The sequence below is a fragment of the Lathamus discolor genome, chromosome 5 (assembly GCF_037157495.1).
Source record: "Lathamus discolor isolate bLatDis1 chromosome 5, bLatDis1.hap1, whole genome shotgun sequence".
Lineage (NCBI taxonomy): Eukaryota > Metazoa > Chordata > Aves > Psittaciformes > Psittacidae > Lathamus > Lathamus discolor.
This window is the reverse complement of record NC_088888.1, coordinates 122,311,661-122,331,181: the sequence shown is the minus strand read 5'-3', so window position 1 is coordinate 122,331,181 and position 19,521 is coordinate 122,311,661. Positions and strand designations below refer to the sequence as shown.

At 43.1% G+C, this 19,521-nt stretch overlaps 2 long non-coding RNA genes across 3 annotated transcripts; one reads left to right on the top strand and one right to left on the bottom strand.

The window, feature by feature from the left end:
- Window positions 1-1,233: 1,233 nt before the first annotated feature.
- On the bottom strand, window positions 1,234-6,173 carry LOC136015867 (uncharacterized). The gene is made up of 2 exons (XR_010613384.1): window positions 5,895-6,173; window positions 1,234-1,517 (listed from the first exon to the last, which is right to left on the bottom strand). It is a non-coding gene; the product is annotated as an uncharacterized LOC136015867 (long non-coding RNA).
- Window positions 6,174-9,838: 3,665 nt separating this feature from the next.
- Window positions 9,839-17,891, top strand: LOC136015865 (uncharacterized). Of its 2 annotated transcripts, XR_010613382.1 has the most exons (4): window positions 9,839-10,602; window positions 12,144-12,236; window positions 12,850-13,042; window positions 14,465-17,891. It is a non-coding gene; the product is annotated as an uncharacterized LOC136015865 (long non-coding RNA). The 2 variants fall into 2 exon arrangements; XR_010613381.1 differs by having other exon boundaries at window positions 9,839-12,236.
- Window positions 17,892-19,521: the final 1,630 nt, after the last annotated feature.

Below are 19,521 nucleotides of genomic sequence, written 5' to 3'. Positions count from 1 at the left end.
TGGAATGTATTAAGTTTGAAGGTGTTTATTACTGGTATTAGGCCATTAGCTGTAATTAATGGCAAGACAGCTTCTGAGTCTGTGGGTTGTCCCAGGTTTTGCCCACATTCTCTGTTCATATCCACTCCCCAGCATGAGTTATATGAGCTTCATATTCTGCCTCTCACCGTTAGAAACCAACAAAGTGGTTTCAGTTGGGGTCTCTTATTTCAGGCCATAAACATACAATCCAGCCACCCCGTAAAGTACATTCCTCCAGCCTACTGCTCTCCATGAATTCTCAAGGATACTCATGGCAGCAGTGGCAAGAGGCTGGTCTGGTCCTTCCAGCTACTGAAAATCCTACCCACAAAGTCATAATGCGCAATGTGAGTTACTTCACCCAAACCACTAAGTTGTGCCTCCGTGCTGCAGTCACAACATCCTTGGCTCTGCCAGGAGCCTGTTTCCGTGCAAGGATTCAGGGAGAGGCTCACCAGGCTCCATGGTTTGCTGGTGGTAGGAAAAGCCATGAAGAGGAGTGCACTGGTGAGCTGTATACATCCCTGCTGCCTTCCCTCCAGTTAGGAGCACGCTAGCCTTGTGCACTTGATACTTTAATAGGCCCGCTTGCAAGCTGGCCACCTCACTCTTTATTATTGTTATTATTATGCAATCAGACACTACTTACTTAAAGAATGTGCTGGGTATGTGCTATTTATAGAGAAACTATGTACACTGAAATCCATTTTCTCCGTGGTGATTGCTGATAATGTGGTAAGCTCCACTTTGATTCATTAGGTTAGCGAAAGAGATATTCAGAATTATTTGGTATAATTCACAGCACTTCAGAATGCAGATATTTTCATAATACTCTAAATCTAGCACTTGTGCTGGTAACTCAAGCATGTGATAACTGGTTTGCCATAGGGGCTGTCAACTTCAGACTGTGGTAGCACCATTTCTTCACTCCAGGCCAACCTGGAAGCTGGATTAGCTGAGTGTCTGTAGTGAGTGACCTCTGTGCAGTGGCGTGGCTGTTTGCAAACTGCCTCTGAGCTCACTGTGGGTCTCTGGACCCCAGCGTCGTGGCCCAACCCTATGCCACGGATGCCTCAGTGGAACCCTCCGGAATGGAGGTTCGGTTTTCTCCATCCCCAAGCTGAGAACCTGTTTTCCAAAGTGACACTCAGGAAAAAAAGCCTTTAATTTTGTTTCTTGGGTTGAAAAAAAAAAAAAGAACCACAATGTTGATTTTAATTAGTTCATTTTATTTAGGAGAAGATTCTTTTTAACATTTCTTTAGATAAAGTTTCGTGTCTCTTCTGCTCTGTTTTTTTGCTGGCAAGGTGAGCCAGCAAACTCTTTGGGTTAGCAATAGATCACCAACCAGTCACTCCCCTCCCATTGCACATTCATTCCTTTCTTGCCTTATCAGGACCATCCTGGCTGCACTGACCTGGGCATGACTTCAGCTAATCCAGTGCTGGATGAGCCTCGAGAGACTTTCCACTTGCATCCACAGAGCCAGCACCATCCTGTAAAAACACTGGTGTTAAACACTGCTTTTAAGATAAGAGTCTCAAAACCTCTTTCTAGCCAATGGTAACCTTTGGCTACAGGAAATGCACCATTTCAGAGTTTGAGTTTACATTTAAAGCCAAGAAAAGCCAGACTGCACTTGCTGACAGCCATTCACCACACTGTCACCCAACCATTGCGTGCATAGATCTCAGCACCAGCCCCCTCCCTGCAGAGCTTGTCCAGGGCACCCTTGGAGATGGGATTTAAAAATATCACACACCAAGACCATCATGAGGGGTTCTTTCTTCTTTTTATCATGTCCCGTGCTCTGAGCACTCCTCATCACTCTCTGCCTTCACTGGGCACAACAGTATATTCACACACCTCTGGAAATCAGCTGCATCAAGTAAATGTCTGACTTCAGCTGCTTGGTGACCAGGGGTTTTCTTGATTAAAACATTCAAATTGTTATGTGAAAATCTTTATCTGGCCCTGCTGAATCTCTTTGGCCTGTATGTGGCAAATGGAAAAGGGATCAGCCTTTTCCCTCACTTTTCAGCAGGTTCTACCTCTCAGCCGGAGGCTGGACATGTAACAAATTGGACCCAGTTCAGTTCCCTCTAATCAGTTATGTATTTTTAAAGTAACTGTCTGAAAAACTCCACAGCAATTATCAGAATCACTTCACAACGAGCAGCTGAGATTCCCCTATGTATATATTTGCCTCTCTGTCTAAACACCTGAAATGTTGGGGGAAAAGCTAAACACAGCCGATGGCTGCAGTTAATGCAGCAGATTCCACACTTCTGGGCCTGTATTTATAGCTCTGTCAGGCTCCTTCCTTGTACTGACCTGCAGAAGAGGATTTTTTTCCTCTTATCTGCTGCAGAGGTTGTCTGTCTGTCATGGTGTGGTTATTGCAGCACAAAATATTGCCTAAAATTCGACCCTGAACGCATTTTGTACAAGGACAGTTTACCCCAGCACTCCAAAGGAGATGAAACCCTTCTCGTTCTAGCCAGAGCAGTGGGCTTCTTTGGGTGTACAAAACTGGGGTGATGGAAAAAATCCCTCACGGAGCCTCGGTTTTAAATGTGCTTGGCCTCTGATCTTGCCTGAACCCTTATTTGTCCTACTGATGCTCCACTGAGCTCAATCATATTAATGTGGGTTTGCACTGAAGCACAATTCAGACATTTATATAATAGATGTATTTATTAATCATTGTGTGGCTTGAAAACAAAATACTTTTTGCCTTATCAGCCGATGCTGTTCTAAACCCCTGCCCATAATCTTGGCACTCAGAGAAAGGCCCTGTAGCAGTTTCTGTGGGCATCCTTCCCCTGCAGAGGGTTTTCCACCTCTGTCCCATATATGATGTGATTCTTTCTGCTATTGCAGCACTGACCCAACTCCATGCATTCAACAGTAATGCAGGAAGCTTGGGGACAGGCTTCAGCAGTTTGAGGAGAGAACTGCATGACAGAGCTTTTAAGTAATATTGGTTCTTTTATTGAGTAAATAAACATTTACAGTGTTCTTTTCACCAGGGCTGAACAGATCCCAGCATGATCTGTCCCCCCTCTAGTTGCCTTTCCAAAAGTTTGGCTGCCTTACTCTTGTCTTTAGCCTGGACTCTTGTTGCCCTTAATGTAATTCTGTTTGTGTTCAGTGTCTGTTGCCAATCAAAAATGGGACTAATTTATAATGAATTAGCACCGTTACAAACCCCACATCCCTTTCCATTCAGTGTCCATGAGCAGATGTGATTTAAATTTGGGTCTGTTGGTCGGGTTGTTTTTTTTTTCATTAGATATAATTATTCCCAAATTCATTTGTGAAGGCAGGATAACTTTTTCCTCCCCGCATAGGTAGTTCAAAGGTAAACCATAGCATCTGTGCTGCGGACAGAAAGTGTGATGCACAGATACACTGCTTCCCTGGCACTGTTTCTTTTCCCTGGTTGAATGAATGTGACTTGCAAAGTTTCTTCATTTAAGCTTTTAATTTATTATTTTATTTATTTTATTTTTAATTCATTTAATTCTTCATTTAATTTCATACCTGTTAGTTATTAGTGTTAGTCGTTCAGATGTCTTCATGCAAATATATCAAGTGTTGTGATTCACTTGCTTACCATATCAAGCACTGTACTTGTTATATCTCCACCTATTAAAACAGCTCTTAGAACAGTGGGAGAAAGTGAATGCGACCCCAGCCCCCTGACATGCATAGGTAATATTCCATATGGAAGCTGCAGGATTTTATTCTTTTAAATACAGACTTCTCAATTAAAGGCTTAATTATAAGCTATTTACTCACTCTGCTAAGTACTTAGTTGGCCAATGCTCTTAGGTCCTTTAGGAGTACATGTTCACCCTTGTAAAGACAACTGTCCACCCTGGTACCTACCCAACAGCTCTAATAAAAATGGAACCTAAATCAGTCCTGCCCAAATCCCTTTAAATTTGGGTCCGTGAGGCAGCTGCACCCAACTGGCCCAAAGAGGTGGCTGGCAAACCAGCCCCAGTGGTTTATTTTCCAGTGAGACACAAAGCCAAAAAGGGTCTATTTTCTCATACCAGTGGAGCCCATGGTAATAGAATTTTGGCAGGGCAGAATACCACACAGTTACGGGCTGGGATGTAGGAAGGTCAGGACATTACATTTAAGCATCACTGAATACATACCTATGGCCTAGCTTGGTCCTAATATGCCATCTAAAACTACTCCAGAGCCAAATGCGCTGGAGTATGCAGAGTAATGCAGTAATGCAGCCACACAGAGTGCATGGATTTTAGAGCATGTATGCTGCACATCATTAGTAGTCTTCAAACTTTATCATTGGTGGAATACAGCACGTCAGGGAAAAAGGGGGTGAAAAAAATCAGATTAAATGGTAACCAAAGGCTTTCTTTGGCTCCCTTAGCATTGCATTAACTTGTCCACAACAGGATTTACATAAAATTTTTCATGCCAATCACAAGTGTCCCCTGAATCCTGAAGCTATAATGTTAGCTGTATCAACAGAAAGAAGAGGTGCCGTCAAATAAAGTCAAGTCTATATTCACACCAGGACACCAAGAGGAAAAAGTCAGTTTCAGTATTACCATGTCAGCAGAAAGTAACCATTTTACACACAGTCTTCTTAAAGCCCAGCTCTTGTGTTCTGACCTCAAATCCCTAAGGCATAAACCCAGCTTCTCTTCCACATCCAAGTGTGTGGGGTTGCGCCAAATTGCAGTGTGAGGATGCTCTGACCACATGGTTCTTATGGCCCAACAGCCTCTTTTGGGTTGGCTTGGTCCCAGGTAATGCCACCTTACTGTACTGAGCATGGGGATTCGTGGAAAGATGTGAACACAAAAGCCTCCTCCAGAGTAACACCAAGTAGCAAACACAGACCTATTCCAAACCAAGTAATTTACTTCTTTCAGCCGAAGAACCGCTGTTCTATGCCACATCGTTCTGAACAAGTATTCAGCTCTGCACTTCAACAGGAAATGTTTGAAAATCAACCTTTTCAGGTGAGGAGAGGGAAAAGTCTGAAGTTCCTTAAAGTCACTATGAAATCAAGACACAAACAAACACTGGGTGTGGTATCCAGTTCCCTCCCTTTCATTTTTCCCTCTCCAGAAAGCAGTTTCCAGATGGATTTTCCCCAAGATGTTAATATTGTGCTGGTTTTAACGCTGATTGAAGCAAGGTAGCAAGTGGTTATTACAGGCCTGACATGCCTGTTCTGCCAAGAAACAGCATGAGCTTTCAGCTCGGAAAACAAGGTGAACTTTGTGTTTTAATCAATCTGCTTCTGCCTGCCTGGGCCAGGTATGCACGTACATGCTCACAACGGGGATGACTGTGAATTTATGGTCAGCTTATTTCTATTTTTCTTAGTCAAGGCCTGGTTTAATAAGGGTGGAACTAACATTCAACCTAAAGACTTTTATTTTTCCCTAGGAAAAGGTTGGCACTATCTCCACCAAGGCTTCCCTTTTTCCCCTGGAGTGCCTGATGGAGATGGCCAAACACCTTGCATCTCAGTAGGGTCACTGCTTCACTGAGCTGGAGCTCATTGCTTGTGGATCCCTGCATGAGGATCTATTGCTGAAACAAGGGAGTTTTGGGGTCATTTTGAGCAATTCTCAGCATGGTAAAGTTGATCAGTATGACTCTTTTCCCTGTGTCCTGGCTTAAACGCTGACTGAGAAGGGAATCATTCTTTCACCTAGTCTTCTCTGTGTCATTTGCCTTTGTTTTCCAGCATCATCAGTAGGTATAAAGTGGCAGGGCAGCTCAGGGCTGTTTCCTTCTACCAACCTGTAGCCATGCACTGTGCTTTACATTAATCTGTCCCTACAAGAGCAAAAAGAGTCAGAGTGATGGCTTACCCTTTAACAGATGGTTTGCTCTTTTGAGAGCCTCTCTTGGCTACACGGAGGAGGCAGTTTGTCTGTTCACAGAGCCGATGTTCCTGCTTGTGAAACAAGAAGCTGAAGCGTTTTAGCCAGAGCCAGACAAAGGCAATCTTCCCATTTTCTGCTTCTTGGAGTGCATTTGCAAACGAGCAGCAGTTGTCAAATGCTCCTCTTCAGCATGAATTCCTGCTCTGTCTTCTTCATTCCCTGATGGACTCAGACACTAGTCCAGATCAGAGGCAGAGTTACAGGTCCATGTCAGTACGATGGGATGCAGAACTTGTGTGGAAAATGGGATTTAAATGGTGATAGTAGGTGTATGTTAATTCAGTTGGATTTTGCCTGAGAAATAATGTGTAAAGTTACATTACTCAGAAAGGTGTGAAAATCAGAACTTTAATGCTTCGGGTCCAAACATTTCTGTGTTCTATTTCAGATGCTTAATTCACTCTCAGTTTTCTCTCTTTAAAACCAAGGCCTGTTCTGGGAAAACAATGCTGTTAGGATATGTGAGCTTGTATTTGTGCGTGTGTATAGGCCCACGATCATTTCTACTGCTGAAGCAGGCAATATAGCTTTTGTTTTCAAACCTGAATTACTATTTTGGCAAAGCATTTGTATTTGGGGGTATGAAAACTGCTCAGAAGCCTTAAGGAAAGAATTTCCATAGGTTTTTGTTTCCATATTTTCCAGTTTTACACTCCTCAGTTACAGGCTCGTGTTGAAAAACATCTTCCAGTGTCAGAACTTCTAAAGAGGAAACCTTAGAAATTGGTAGAAAGCTCTTTTCTCTCAGAGCAGATGCTTAAGGCTATCTGCTAACAGGGGAATCGACAGAAATCACTCACATTCACTAATACCAAAGTATACTCACACTTGTGAATCGCTTCCTGTTTTCAGGTCCTTGCCATTTAAGCTGCACGACAGCATCAGCTCTCCTCATATACTAAAGCTTGAGAAAACAGTTCTGAAGGGCCAAAAGAAGCAAATAAAACATATTTGTTATTATGGCTGACCTTAGGCACAGAGTATGTGGCGCTGCGGGAACCAAACGCTGCGTCTCTGATGATAAGTATGGTGATAACTGGTAAGCCTGTGCCGAACTACTGTGAAACAATTCAGGTAGTCAGCAAACAGGGCTAATTGCTAGTTTGGGGGATATTATGGGTAATTTACTGCCCACTGAGGGCTTCTACCTAAAAATAAGCTTTTTATTTTTTTTTCCCTTTGGACAGGGCTTGCATGTTAATGTAGAATTCCTGATGCAATTAGATGTGAAGAGGACATTCAGCTGCACTTCCATACATGCCCCTTCCGCTTCCCAATTACCTTAACTGTCTTCACAGTTCCTTTGACACAAACCACATTCTTCATTTCTGCTTCAAAACTACCAAAGAGGCATGTCACTAGATTTGCTGTTATCCGAAATGTCTTGATCAAAGCTCTGAGGGTAACACAATAAACACAAGAAAAGAAACTACTGGTGGTTTCCAATGCAAACTAACGGGGAAGTGTCAAGTGAGCAGCTACTGACAATTCAGCCCCGAAACCCAAATGTTCATGCGCAAAACTCCACCTTTGAGAAGGAAGAATAAATATCCACAGCATGTTTTGGCTATAATTACTTCATTTAAAGAAAAAAAAAAAAAAAAGAAAGGACTATAATGTGCTGAATTCAGTTTGCTGAAGTCAAGACATTAATTTTTTTGGCATATAAAGATGTAAACCAAATGTTTAACTGAAATGTCATCCCCCAGCTCACGTTTGCCCACTGAACTCCAGCACAAACCCTCCACAGACCCTCATACAATACACATTTTTCAGTTCATTGAAGAAGGCCCCTGCTGCTTCTCAAGGAAAACTAACTTGGAGAAGCAAAATAAATACTGGCGTGGCAGTGCGGCAGCAGAGCCTCGCGAGCACAGATGTGCGGCATTGTCGGCTTTTCAATCAGATAAGGAGCATTCAGACATAATCACTGCAGTGTCTGGGACAGGGTGCGTGCTACAGAGCTGCCCAAGTATGGCCCGACAGACACATGCAGCGTGTGTTCAGGCTAAATGGCAACAAGCTGACAGTATTTCATAACAGTCCTGTTATGTCTAGATAGGCAAATGTTTGTGTAATTTAGCTCGGCCTTTGAAATGGCTTCAGAAATGGGGACACAAATGGAGCTTTGTGATGAGTTGTCAATGATGGTGTTACCTGCTGGATGGTGATCTTGGCCAAAGGGATGTCATGACCAAAGGGGTATCCTTGAGGTGTTATGACCACGATGGGCTGCAAGAGGCATCCGCACAGCGCTGCCCACCATCCCTTCATCTGCCCAGCCAACACAGGGCTGCTCCTATATATATAAGAATATGGTTCAACTTCAGCTGTGGGCCCTGGGCCTTGCTGAAGTATTGTCCTGGAAGGGTTGCTTGTGTACTTTTAGATGAGACACTTCGAAACAGTGAAGGGCCTGCATTTAACCCTATAGAAACAGAGCTCACTGGTTCTGTGGTAGGTCTGTTAAGCTACACAAAGTGTCTCAGGAGGGGAAAATTTAACTTACATACAAGGCATGATTTTAAGTAAAGAAATATTGATGGGGCGGGGGGGAACAAGTATTTTTTTAGCTCTAATTTATGGCTGAGCAGCTTCATTTTAGTTACTTCATGGGAATATTTTAAACCAAGCCTGCATAATATTAAAATAAGTTAAAATGTATGTAAAATTTATGAGAGCATGTCAGGTGCAATGCTTGATAAAGTAAGTTTAATGCCTCGGAATCTTTTTCTTCAGGCACAGAAAGCTGAATCCTGCGATTCTAGGTTACAGTATAATTTTAGAAACTCTTTTCCATTAGACCATTCTTTTATTAATGAGAGCCAACCCAATTTAACGAAAAGGGAAATTCCTAAAGAGTTTGTGGAAAGTCCTCAGCAGGTTGGAAGCTGAGTGTGTGATATAAGAGGGTGTTTTCCTGCTGCTCATAGGGTATAGCCAATTGGATAAACACACAGAGGAAACCAATTTACAACAAACTTTAGAGACCTCAGAGGAGCCTTCCAGTATCCGAAGGGGGCTATAGGGATCCTGGGGAGGGACTCTTCATTAGGGACTGTAGTGACAGGACAAGGGGTAATGGGTTAAAACTGAAACAGGGGAAGTTTAGATTGGATATAAGGAGGAAATTCTTTCCTGTTAGGGTGGTGAGGCACTGGAATGGGTTGCACAAAGGTGTTGTGAATGCTCCATCCCTGGCAGTGTTCAAGGCCAGGCTGGACAGAGCCTTGGGTGAGATGGTTTAGTGTGAGGTGTCCCTGCCCATGGCAGAGGGGTCGGAACTGGATGATCTTGAGGTCCTTTCCAACCCAAACCATTCTGTGATTCGATGATCTATGAAACTTTATAAGTGTGCCTCTTCAGAGTGGTTTTTCTTGTGCCTCACTCTGTGACCAAACAAAAGCTTTGGCAGCTGACAGGGGCTGTACATCACTTGGAAAACTCTTCATTTACTGGGAGTGTGTCATGTTGTTTCATTGTGTGACACTCCCAATTATCGTGACAGAGCTAAATGACAAAGTGCTGTCATTCCCCCCCACACACACTCCTTGAAAATTCAGAGCAGCCCCTTTCCATTTCTCTGCCTGGTCACAGGAATGCTCCTGAACTGGTACAAAGGAGCCTCAAACAGAGGGGCTGCCTGTAGCCTGCTCCAGTGCATTAAACACCCGGCTCCCCGGCAATATTAAATCTGAATTTACTTCCATCAAACAGAAACTCTGCATATCTCATTCTTCCGTTATAAAATATTGACGCCAGAAAGAGTGAATCCTGAAATGAAGATTAGAGATGAAAACTGTGTGCTTGGTAATTATCATTCGATTTTTGCCTTTGTTATTATTCCTTTCCTCTGAGGATTGCACAGGCTGTTGCAAACAGTAATGAAGTTAGCATGCAATGCCAGTGTAAAGTGTGCTGCAAAGTTATTCCTTCCCTCATTATAGATGAGGGAAGCAGGGCAGCGGGAGGAGGGTGATTTCCCTAGCCAAACTGGTACACAAGTGGGACAGCCCTCTGTCTCACATCTTAATCATCCTCCCCAGTGATGAGACCCTCAGTACCATCTTGTTTCTGTTCCCTTTTGTTCTGCTATTTCCCTAGGGGTTTTTAGGGCTTTCCTGGGGCTCAGAGCTATTAATATCAATGACAATTTTTGTCACAAACCAAACAGCCAGTTCACAAATGTTTTCACTCCCAGCAAATCCACTGCCCTGGCTTCTAAGGTTCTCAACTAACCGCAGCACTGAAAAACATACTTACAGGCATGAAAACACCTGACCATCCATTTCAATAGCTGTTCATTCCTCCAGCCCCTTCTTAAGGCTCATCAATAGGAAGAGCTCAGTAGGTTGACCAACCTGCCCTAGAATAACCCTTGGGTTCCTGCATATAGCTTGGGCTGCTTCCCAACAGAAAAGCCATGTCATCTCACCCTGAAATTCAAACTTGGCCAATTCAGTTGTTTCTGGTTGATGTCTCTCTCTCAGGTAGTCACTCAGTGAGGTATCATGCAGCAGGATGGCTTCGTTTGCAAGCACTGGCTCAACATTACCTAGGCATACTCTTGAACCCTGCCTCAGTGCCTGTGGATGGTCTCGAGGAGTGTAATATATACAGCGTGTGACACCTGGTACTGTATCTGTCTCATATGCTTCTTGCAAAAATCAATCTAAATCAATGAATTGTCCACCCTCCTCATACAGTATTTGCAGAGGTTCAAAGACAGGACCAATTACTCTTAAGGTTGAATTGTCAGGTGTCAGATGAGAATATAGAAGTTGAAGCATTATATTTAGGAACAGATTTATTTAGAGGACCTGAAAAATTTGCTTTGCTATCAACAAGTCTATAAACAGAGCTTTTATAGTGTGTTCCGGTAGAAACTGATGCCCTGCAAAGTGGTAGGGGTTGTGAATCCTTTTCTCTTCTTTTTGCACAATTCAAATCAGACCTGCTTGATAAAGTAGGAAACTAATAGCTAAGCTCACTGAAGTCATGGCCGCAAAGCTCCTGATGTTCAAGGGCTTTTGGCCCTCACCCTTCTTGCCAAGCACACTGCTTTTTTGTTACCTATCTAGATACAGCTGTAAACTCCCCATGCTTCATTTATGTATTATATTTATGTATTTTATATATCTATATGTCTTTATCATGCATTGAGTCTCTTAGGTTCAGTTCCAAAACTGAGAGCCAGGCCAGTCTCTCAGGTCTAAAGATTACATGTGAGTAGTTTTGTCCCTGCCAGAACCACGGCACACAAATACCACGGCTTATTATAATCACACAAGATGTTCCCAAGTTTAGCAGTTCTCATCCCAGAATACCAAACCCCTCTCTTAGCACTCCTGACAAATCAATATGCATTATTATTACGTGCTCAGATACTTCCATGATAGATAACAGATTTCTGCTCATGCCAAAATCTCAGCTAGCTGTTCCCTTGAGTATTTATGCTTGTGTACTGTATTTAACAACAGCCCATTCAAAATGCTCACAGCTCCTAGGAATGAAATGCACATAATTTAGGAATAGCTGCCTGGCTATTCAGGCATCATGCTGTGTCGAGGGAAAATTAAATCTCTGACTCCCCCCCACCCCTCTTATAAAACAAACCTGTACTTTGCATCGTATTTTGGGGAGCTGCATGGAAGTTTCACAAAGAGCAAGTGAGCAAAGCTCTTTTTCCTGGTTAATGGTTGTGCCTCCCCATTAATGTTCCAAAATGATACAGTAGTTTAAAAAAAAAAAAGGTCTCAGCATGCATGCATTGTATCACATTAAGAAATCAGGATTTTCTAGGCACTGCACAGCATTAATTACACTGAGCATGCTGCAAATTTAAATTAAATGATATGCCATGTTCTGTTGTAAATATCCAAATGGATTGCAAGATGCAGCCCCATATTTGCTTCTGATTGGCATTTGTGCACTGAACAGGATCAGAAAATCTCTATGATATTTGTCATTATGTTTTGTTTAGGAGCACCTGATGCGAATGCACTGTTTTGTTTCCAGCAGTACCTAACAGCACGGGTACAGGTCAGAACTCGTCTGGGCTAAAACAAAAACCCTCCCTCAAAAAGAATATAATACTAACAATAAAAGAGCTAAACTATTCCATTTGTCTTCATTCCCCCTTCAATGGAACAGAACAAACCTGTGTTTCTCTAGGTATTTACAATCTGGGGAATGGAGAAGCACCAAGAGGAAAACGGGATGTGGGGACTGAAGCAGGTCAACATGAAGGAAACCTGAGTTTGTTATGTGAGTCCGGTACCTGGGATCCTGTGTAACCAAATGCTGTGGGCTTCAAATTGTCTCAGCAGAGAAGGGGCTGCTGGAACAGCCAGAGCTCAGGGCAGGACAGGGGTGAGGATGAGCTGTTATGGTGAAGGGAGCCTGCTTTGGTGGTTCAATGAGAAGACAGCAACGCCTGAAAAGAATATAAGCAATAAACAGCAGGTCTGTTAGTGTTTGTGCTCCTTTTCTTGGCATAGGTATTTCCCTTGTGATTTTACAATATCAGATTGAGTTGTCAAGATCTCACCACCCTCTGCCCTTAAACAACAGGACACGGTGTATTCGAGCCCATATTGCTATGTGATTAAATACTAAGGAAATACTTTAAAACTCTGGAGATCAGAGAAAGGATGGCATTTAGTTAATTGTATAGAGAAGGCATTTATAGAAAAGATCTTTATGAAATGATCAACACTGACCTAAGGACAAGTAAGAGCAAGTCTGAAGGCATGAGGCATAAAGGAGGCACAGCACAGAAGTGTAGGTAGGGCCATGCGGAGACACCAACATGCCTTCAAACCCAGGATCATCGTGTTCTGTCAAAACTACCTTACTTTTTTGTGTCTTTTGCTTTTAGGACCTGACTCCAGTTTTCCTGGCCCAGGAAACAAAACAGGAAGACAGCCTGATCTACCCTAGAACACTGGATGGTCATTGAAACCGAGCTCAGGACAGCTCAACCTTGTCAAACTTCTTTCTCGGGTCTTCTGAAGAAGAAATTCCTCTAGAGTGTTCCTCAGCCAACTCTGCAATATGCTTCTCTGGGTCAGGTTGTGAACAGTGTTGTTAGGAGCTTATGTAGTAAAGCAGGCTGGCCAGCTGGGCCTGCTGGGGATCCCTTAAAATAGCATTTGTCCCAAGCCTTTTCACAGGCTTTCACTAGACCTATTCAGTGTCTCATTTAGGTGTGATGCTGTATGTTCAGCAAGTGGCTGGTGACAGCAAAACCTGTTGTGTGACTATAAGATGATTGTTCATTCCTACAGCTGACAGCAGCACCACGGTGGCATATTCAGCCTTTAAGACTTGCTTTTCCCTGGGAGCTGCAAGGATGCACTGAAAGGTGTCTAACATTCTCCTGTATCCAGAATGAATTAGGTAATGGTGATCCAGGTGAGGTGGACACCATGAGACAACCCCTTTCCATAAGTACCATGCACCTGACAGAAACAGGCAGGAGAGAGAATAGCCTTCAGCTCTCTCACCATCAGAAAAGGCAGAAAAAGGTAAGGCAAAGATAGTTTATGTGCAGCTGAGGCAGCTCTCAGAACTGAATGTGTCTGTGATTTAATAACACATCTACACAGAATGACACTTCAAATATTCACTGAGAGAAAGGCAGCAGAGCAGGATGGGGCCACAACCAGTGCACAGTGCATTACTTCTGCAACCACAAACAGCTGAACTACCAGGTATTTATTTTTCTGTATGCACAATTGTTGGGAGAGAATGAAAATTATTCTTTGACACTCTTGATGGAGACATAGAAAGGCCTGTGCTTCCCCCGGCTCCCATGGTCCTGATGAGAAACAGCTCACAAATTCTAATAAGTAGAAAATAGAAATAAATACTTTAACTACATGGCATAGGGTTTTGAATGGCTTTCTGAATCGGGAAGTGCTGCTCGTACATCTTTGTTACTTCTACACTCTGTAGCGCTGGCTCTCCAAAAGGCAGAGACAAAGTGAGATAGATACCACAAGGATCGCAGACACTACATTGGGAAACCAAGTATCAGTGGTACATCCAGATTTATGGTAGGGGATGGCAGTAAAGTGAAAGCAAAACTGTTTGCACAGTCTGTGTTGTTGCCCATTACTGTGTATTTGGCCTTTTTTCTTGCTTAGCTACAGCTGAAGGAATGGAAAATTGTACCTTATATACAGTATTAGGAGCCACTTTTTGATCGTAAGGTCAATCAGACTAGTTTACCTGCTTGAGGTATTTATGGCACAATCACTCAGCGTCTTTAAGGAAAGGTTAGATACATTTATGGGAAAGGTCTTTTGCAGAAGCCTTCCTGTTTCATAGAGGTCTTGGACAAAATGACCCAGGAGGCCCCTTCCAAGTCTATCAAACGTGGTTCCTTGATTGATGCTGTTCCCCCCCAAGTCTTCTGAAAACACCAAGCACTGTTATAAAATTTAATATGATACACTATATAACTCTAACAGAATGCCATTTCCTTATAGGAGATGGTTAGCTGCTAGCACAGGAGCCTTGTGCAGAAGGAAGGAAAGAAGAAAGAAGAAATTGCAGTGCAGTTTCTCTGCCAAGGGATATCGACTATAACATTTACACTGTTCCTTAGTGTGGACCCTCATCTGTGCAGGAGAATATCATGTCGTGGAGGCATATAAGTAACCCAGACTGTAGTATATATTTCTCCAGAAGAACCTAAAGGGGCCTGAGGTGATTTTGTGTGTTGTGCAATAGGCATTGCCTCCGTGCTGGAAAGCAAATGGACACCCAGCTCTCCTTATAAATAACTGCTTGGTGCTGTAATCGGCTGGGCATAACGTGGAGGCCAGAAACAGGAGTGTCCAACCCCTCGCCATACCCACAGGGCCTGTCCCTTCTGTGGTTAGAAATGGCAAGAGCGAAAGCAACACAAAACATTTCCAGGTCCACCAAACCAGTTAGTAAATCTGTATTGCATTTCTCACTATTATCCTTTCTGTTTTCCCAATTTGAGGAGAGATGCTTTAGCTTAATGTTCCCTAAATTGACTATTTCTTTTTTGCCCTTCAAACTTAACGTATTTGAAAGTTTAAGTCAACTGAATTAGGGTTTACTCTCAAAACCATTTTAATATTCACCTTTTTATTTTCACTCCAGCTGATTTACTTAAAGGCCAAACTCCTCTTCCAAAAACTAGCTCCTGTCTTCTTGGGACAGTACTGTCAGGAAATAACACCACCCATACACACACACTCCAAAGCCTTTTGAAGTCTCACATATGTGAGCTGTTCCATTTTGCAGGGCAGACCAGGATTAACTCTTTTATTAACCTTCTAACCTCATCCATGAGAAGGAAAAACAGCCAAACCTCGTTTGGAAGCTTGCAGCCTTCTTTACCTAAACACTTGTGAGCTCAAACACCCTACAGATGGGAGCAAAATGAGGACCATTAATGATGATTTCCCTAAGGAGCTTCCTGATTTCGGACCCTCCCATTATGTTGCACTCAGTATCAATGGCTATCCCTAAAAGCTTCTGTTTTCACTTGGAAATGTTTTCCCATTACCATGAGGCTTGGGTCTATTTGAATCATATTTATAGGGGCAAATACTGACCCTCTTGTCCTTCTCCACATGTTGCATCAATGTATTTTCCCTGATTTCTACGTTAAAAAATAGGGACTTTTAGCAAATGACAAATCTGACCTGGCTTGAATCCTGGCAGTGCTACAATTGCTCATCCTTAGCTCTCACTTCATCCCGGCATCACAGCGCAGAGTAAGACACTCACGTCAGGATAGCTCTTCTCACTGGAGTCACAATGGTAAAAATTAGCCTCGGTGAGTGACACGAGCAGAAATTTCAAAGGCAGGAAAATTTATCTCCTGCTCTTTGTCTTACAGTGTGGTGCATGTTAGTGGTTGGAAGATTTAGCTTCCAAGCATCCCATATATATAAATCCTAGTGGACAACCGCTCTCCAGCTTGTCTTTTTGAGCTCAGCAGCTGGAATCTGCCAGAGAATGAGAGCTCAGATAAGGATGGAGGAAAACTTTCCTATGGCCTTCAGGTGTTGGTCAAGGGTCAAGATTAGGAAACAGCTAGAGCAAAACAAAAGTCTCTCAGCTAAGTCTCCTTACTGTGTTATAGAAGGTCATGGCTATTTGGCATAAGGGCCGTGATTTTGGGCCAGCCGCTGCTGGGCTCTGCTGTAGCTCTGACCATTAACTGCTTTGATGATATAGTCCCTCTTGGGGTTTCTCCTTCTGAAAGATTTATTCTTGGTTTAACTCTAATACAAATGCTCCACTTTAGATTTTAGGAGGCCAAAACACAAGGAGGAAGGCAAAATACCTCTCGGGTTCCTGGTAAAGGCCTTCAAATACCACTTTGATGAGAACTTTCCAGCTGCTCTGCTGGGTAAACAGACACAGAGTAAACAGCTCTAACGTGCAGGGATGGCCCTTACACCAACGGGCAGAGAAGAAAAGGCGATGGAAGGAGTAAGAGGCAGGCAATGGTGGATCCAACTGAATTTCTGCCACTTTTGATCTTTGGAAATGGGAAAACCCATTCAGGGTCACAGATTTCCAGACCGGGCTGTATGTGCCATTACTTGTGCCACAAAGCAGAGATGCTTTGCCTGGCCCAAAAAAAAGCTGTTATTGTGAGTTCTCCAGGGTTCAGGGACTTGATTTCCCAGTTTTTAGTTAATACTTCAATGATTATACATAAATAATAGTAATAATAATCATAACAATACCTGCCTTGCCATTATGTTGTACTCAGCCTTTGTGTTGCCTCTCTCATGATAAAATCTGTCTATTAAACACTTTAATTGAAACTCCTAATAAAGCAGAGCTATTTTAACTTGTGCACTTACATTCACATCATGATCACAAAGCACTTTACAGAATCAAATAGGAGTAGCCAGCCTGATCCTTGTACAGAAGCAAACACCATCATCGCGCATCTCAGTAGTATGTAACAAAGGCTGTCATATAGACAATGAATTATCCAACATACCGTATTTTGGGGTTTATGCTGCATCCAGAAAGGTTGGGGTTTGTCCTTAGGCTTGTTCTAAAAATCTCTAATGCCATCCCAAGTGACACAGCAAGAGGGGACTGGATGGTCTCACCTCCTAGACAAGAAGAGCAGGCTGCAGCCAGGAGGGGTAGGGAACAGTCACGCCTCATTATCAGGAGCCCTGGTTCAGAAGGAAAGAAGAAAAAAGGTTATGATTTTCCTGGTTTAGGAAAAAAAAGCCATGGAATTCTTGATGTGCCGTGGTGCTGAGTACTGAGCAGCTGCCGTGGGGTCACCGAGAGAGGACAAGGCAAAGCCTGGTAATGCAAGCGCTCACGTTAAATGATGCCTCCCGAGGTCTGGAAGGGGTCTCAAGCTTTGGGCCTTGTAATAGGTAGTTCTGGAGCTCAGAGTGCTTTGTTCCCTCTTGTATAATTGATAAATTACCATTGTTAGTACTAAACAATACTACCGAGCACAGAATGGAAACACGCTAATGCTTTATCCATCTTAAGCAATTCTGCTCATGTGCTCATACTGTTCTTAAATGTGCTAGATATTTGTTTGATGAAACAATAAGTTTTAGAAAAGGGAAAAATAAGAACTTTAAAGATAATCAAAACCTTGACTCCGTACTTTACCACCGGCAGCTGTGAATAAGCTTCAGTACTCTTTATTTTTAACATTCCAGATATGTAATTTAATGCAGGTCTAATGACAGTCTCGAACGTACTGCTTTAATCGAAATTGTTCAAGCTCTGTTCTGTGACAAGGGCTCACAAGCTACCAGCAGGGTTGTCCATTTTCCCCGCTTCTGTAAGGAAAAGAAAAGGGAGGGGAGGGGGACACTCTTGAACTTATGTTGCTATTGATGTGTAATATACAATAAAAAAACAGTTAAATTTCAATTACCCACAGGTAATTATAATTTTATTGTTTGACTGTGCCATGGGGATTTTTGTAATTCCCCAGCCTAATAATTTTCTATAATTTTACAGGTTGTCAAATAAACTATTAAAGATTATCTTTGAAAAGGATTCTGCGATTGTAAGGACATATCATACTGTTCCTGTACATTATTAGTAATTAGAGATCCCTGGATAGTGAAATATCTGCACTATATGCTAGCTGCTGGAGACCATATTTTCTCACAGCCTCCTGTAATCTTGAACCAAAGCTTTCAAACTTCTCATCCATTGTAGCCTGAGTCACGTCCAAACTTTTATTAATATTCACTGAGCACTCATTAAGCAATTCTGGTGCGTTCAATACGTTAAATCTCTGCTTCCTGATGGGGAAAAGCAAAGGCTCACAGGTCCATCCCGGTGTAGTGGAAACAAACACAAAAGGACTCATTCTGAGCTCTGTCCCCTGATGGGGATATGGAGAAGCAGCAACGTTTATACCCACACAAAAGACCCGAATCTGTCCTGAATGCCTTTTGATAGTCTTGCACAACAAGATAGAATCATGCTGCCTGGTTTTAGCCTAAAAATATGCGTAGATGCAAATGTGCTGGGAGCAGCTTTGGATGTCAGCAAGCAGGGAGAATGGAATGGGCAGAGCATCCAGCCAACAAGAAGCAGAAATCTGGGGGTTTTCCCCAATCCTCATCAATGAGTATCCCCCAGATTCACTGGGATGGGGATAAGGAAGTCCCCAGGACATGTTCCCCCAATACCCATGTAGCTGGGGTTAGCAGACAGCAACTTGTCCCAGTTTAGCTGGCAAAGCCAAAAGGCAAATGAACCAGCATGTACTGGGTGACAGCTCCCTTCATCCTGTGCAGCGTTGGGTGGGATTGTCAGTGTTATAGGGATGCGATCCTAAGGAGGACCAGAGGAGGGATGAACTGAGAAGAAAAGCAGATGCCGAAATATTACCCACAGCACCCGGGCACTGACTGGGGAGCAGCAAACGTAAAGCCATGCAAGCAGATTAGCAGCTGTAGGGATTGTTGGTGTCTGCCTGTAGAGCCATCGAAGGCACAGTTCTTAGCTGGTGGCATTCATTTTTACTGCCCCAGGAGATAGGCATTATTTGCTTTATTGGCCTCTTGGATTGTTATGTGGTGAAGGCTCTGTGCAGAGGGAAACTTCAACACTTTAAGGCTTCTTTATAGGCTGAAATCTCCCTGAGGAAAGTGGTTTCAGGACATGAAGATTTTCATGCAGAAAACTTTATGGATATGTGGGGTTTTTTCCCCAATGGATGCTCCCGTCCCTATGGCTGGGTTTTGCACACCCCCAGCCTATTGAGACACCAAGCAAGAGCATCATCTCCTGGCTCTTCCCTGAGCTGGACACATCTGCAGGGAGGGTTTCACCTCCTGACTGGTGCCAAGAAGCCTCTGTGGCAGCTGTGATGCTCAGTGAGGGACCTGGTGAGGGATTCTCCTCACACCAGGGAGTGTTAGGGTGGATTAGGTTGGGTTTATGGCAGTGTTGAGCTGGTGGAGCAGTATAAAGATATGGGAGCACAGGGAAGGATTAAGGCCAATGGACTGCAGCTCTCTGCCTTCCTCTAGAGACAGCTTTGATC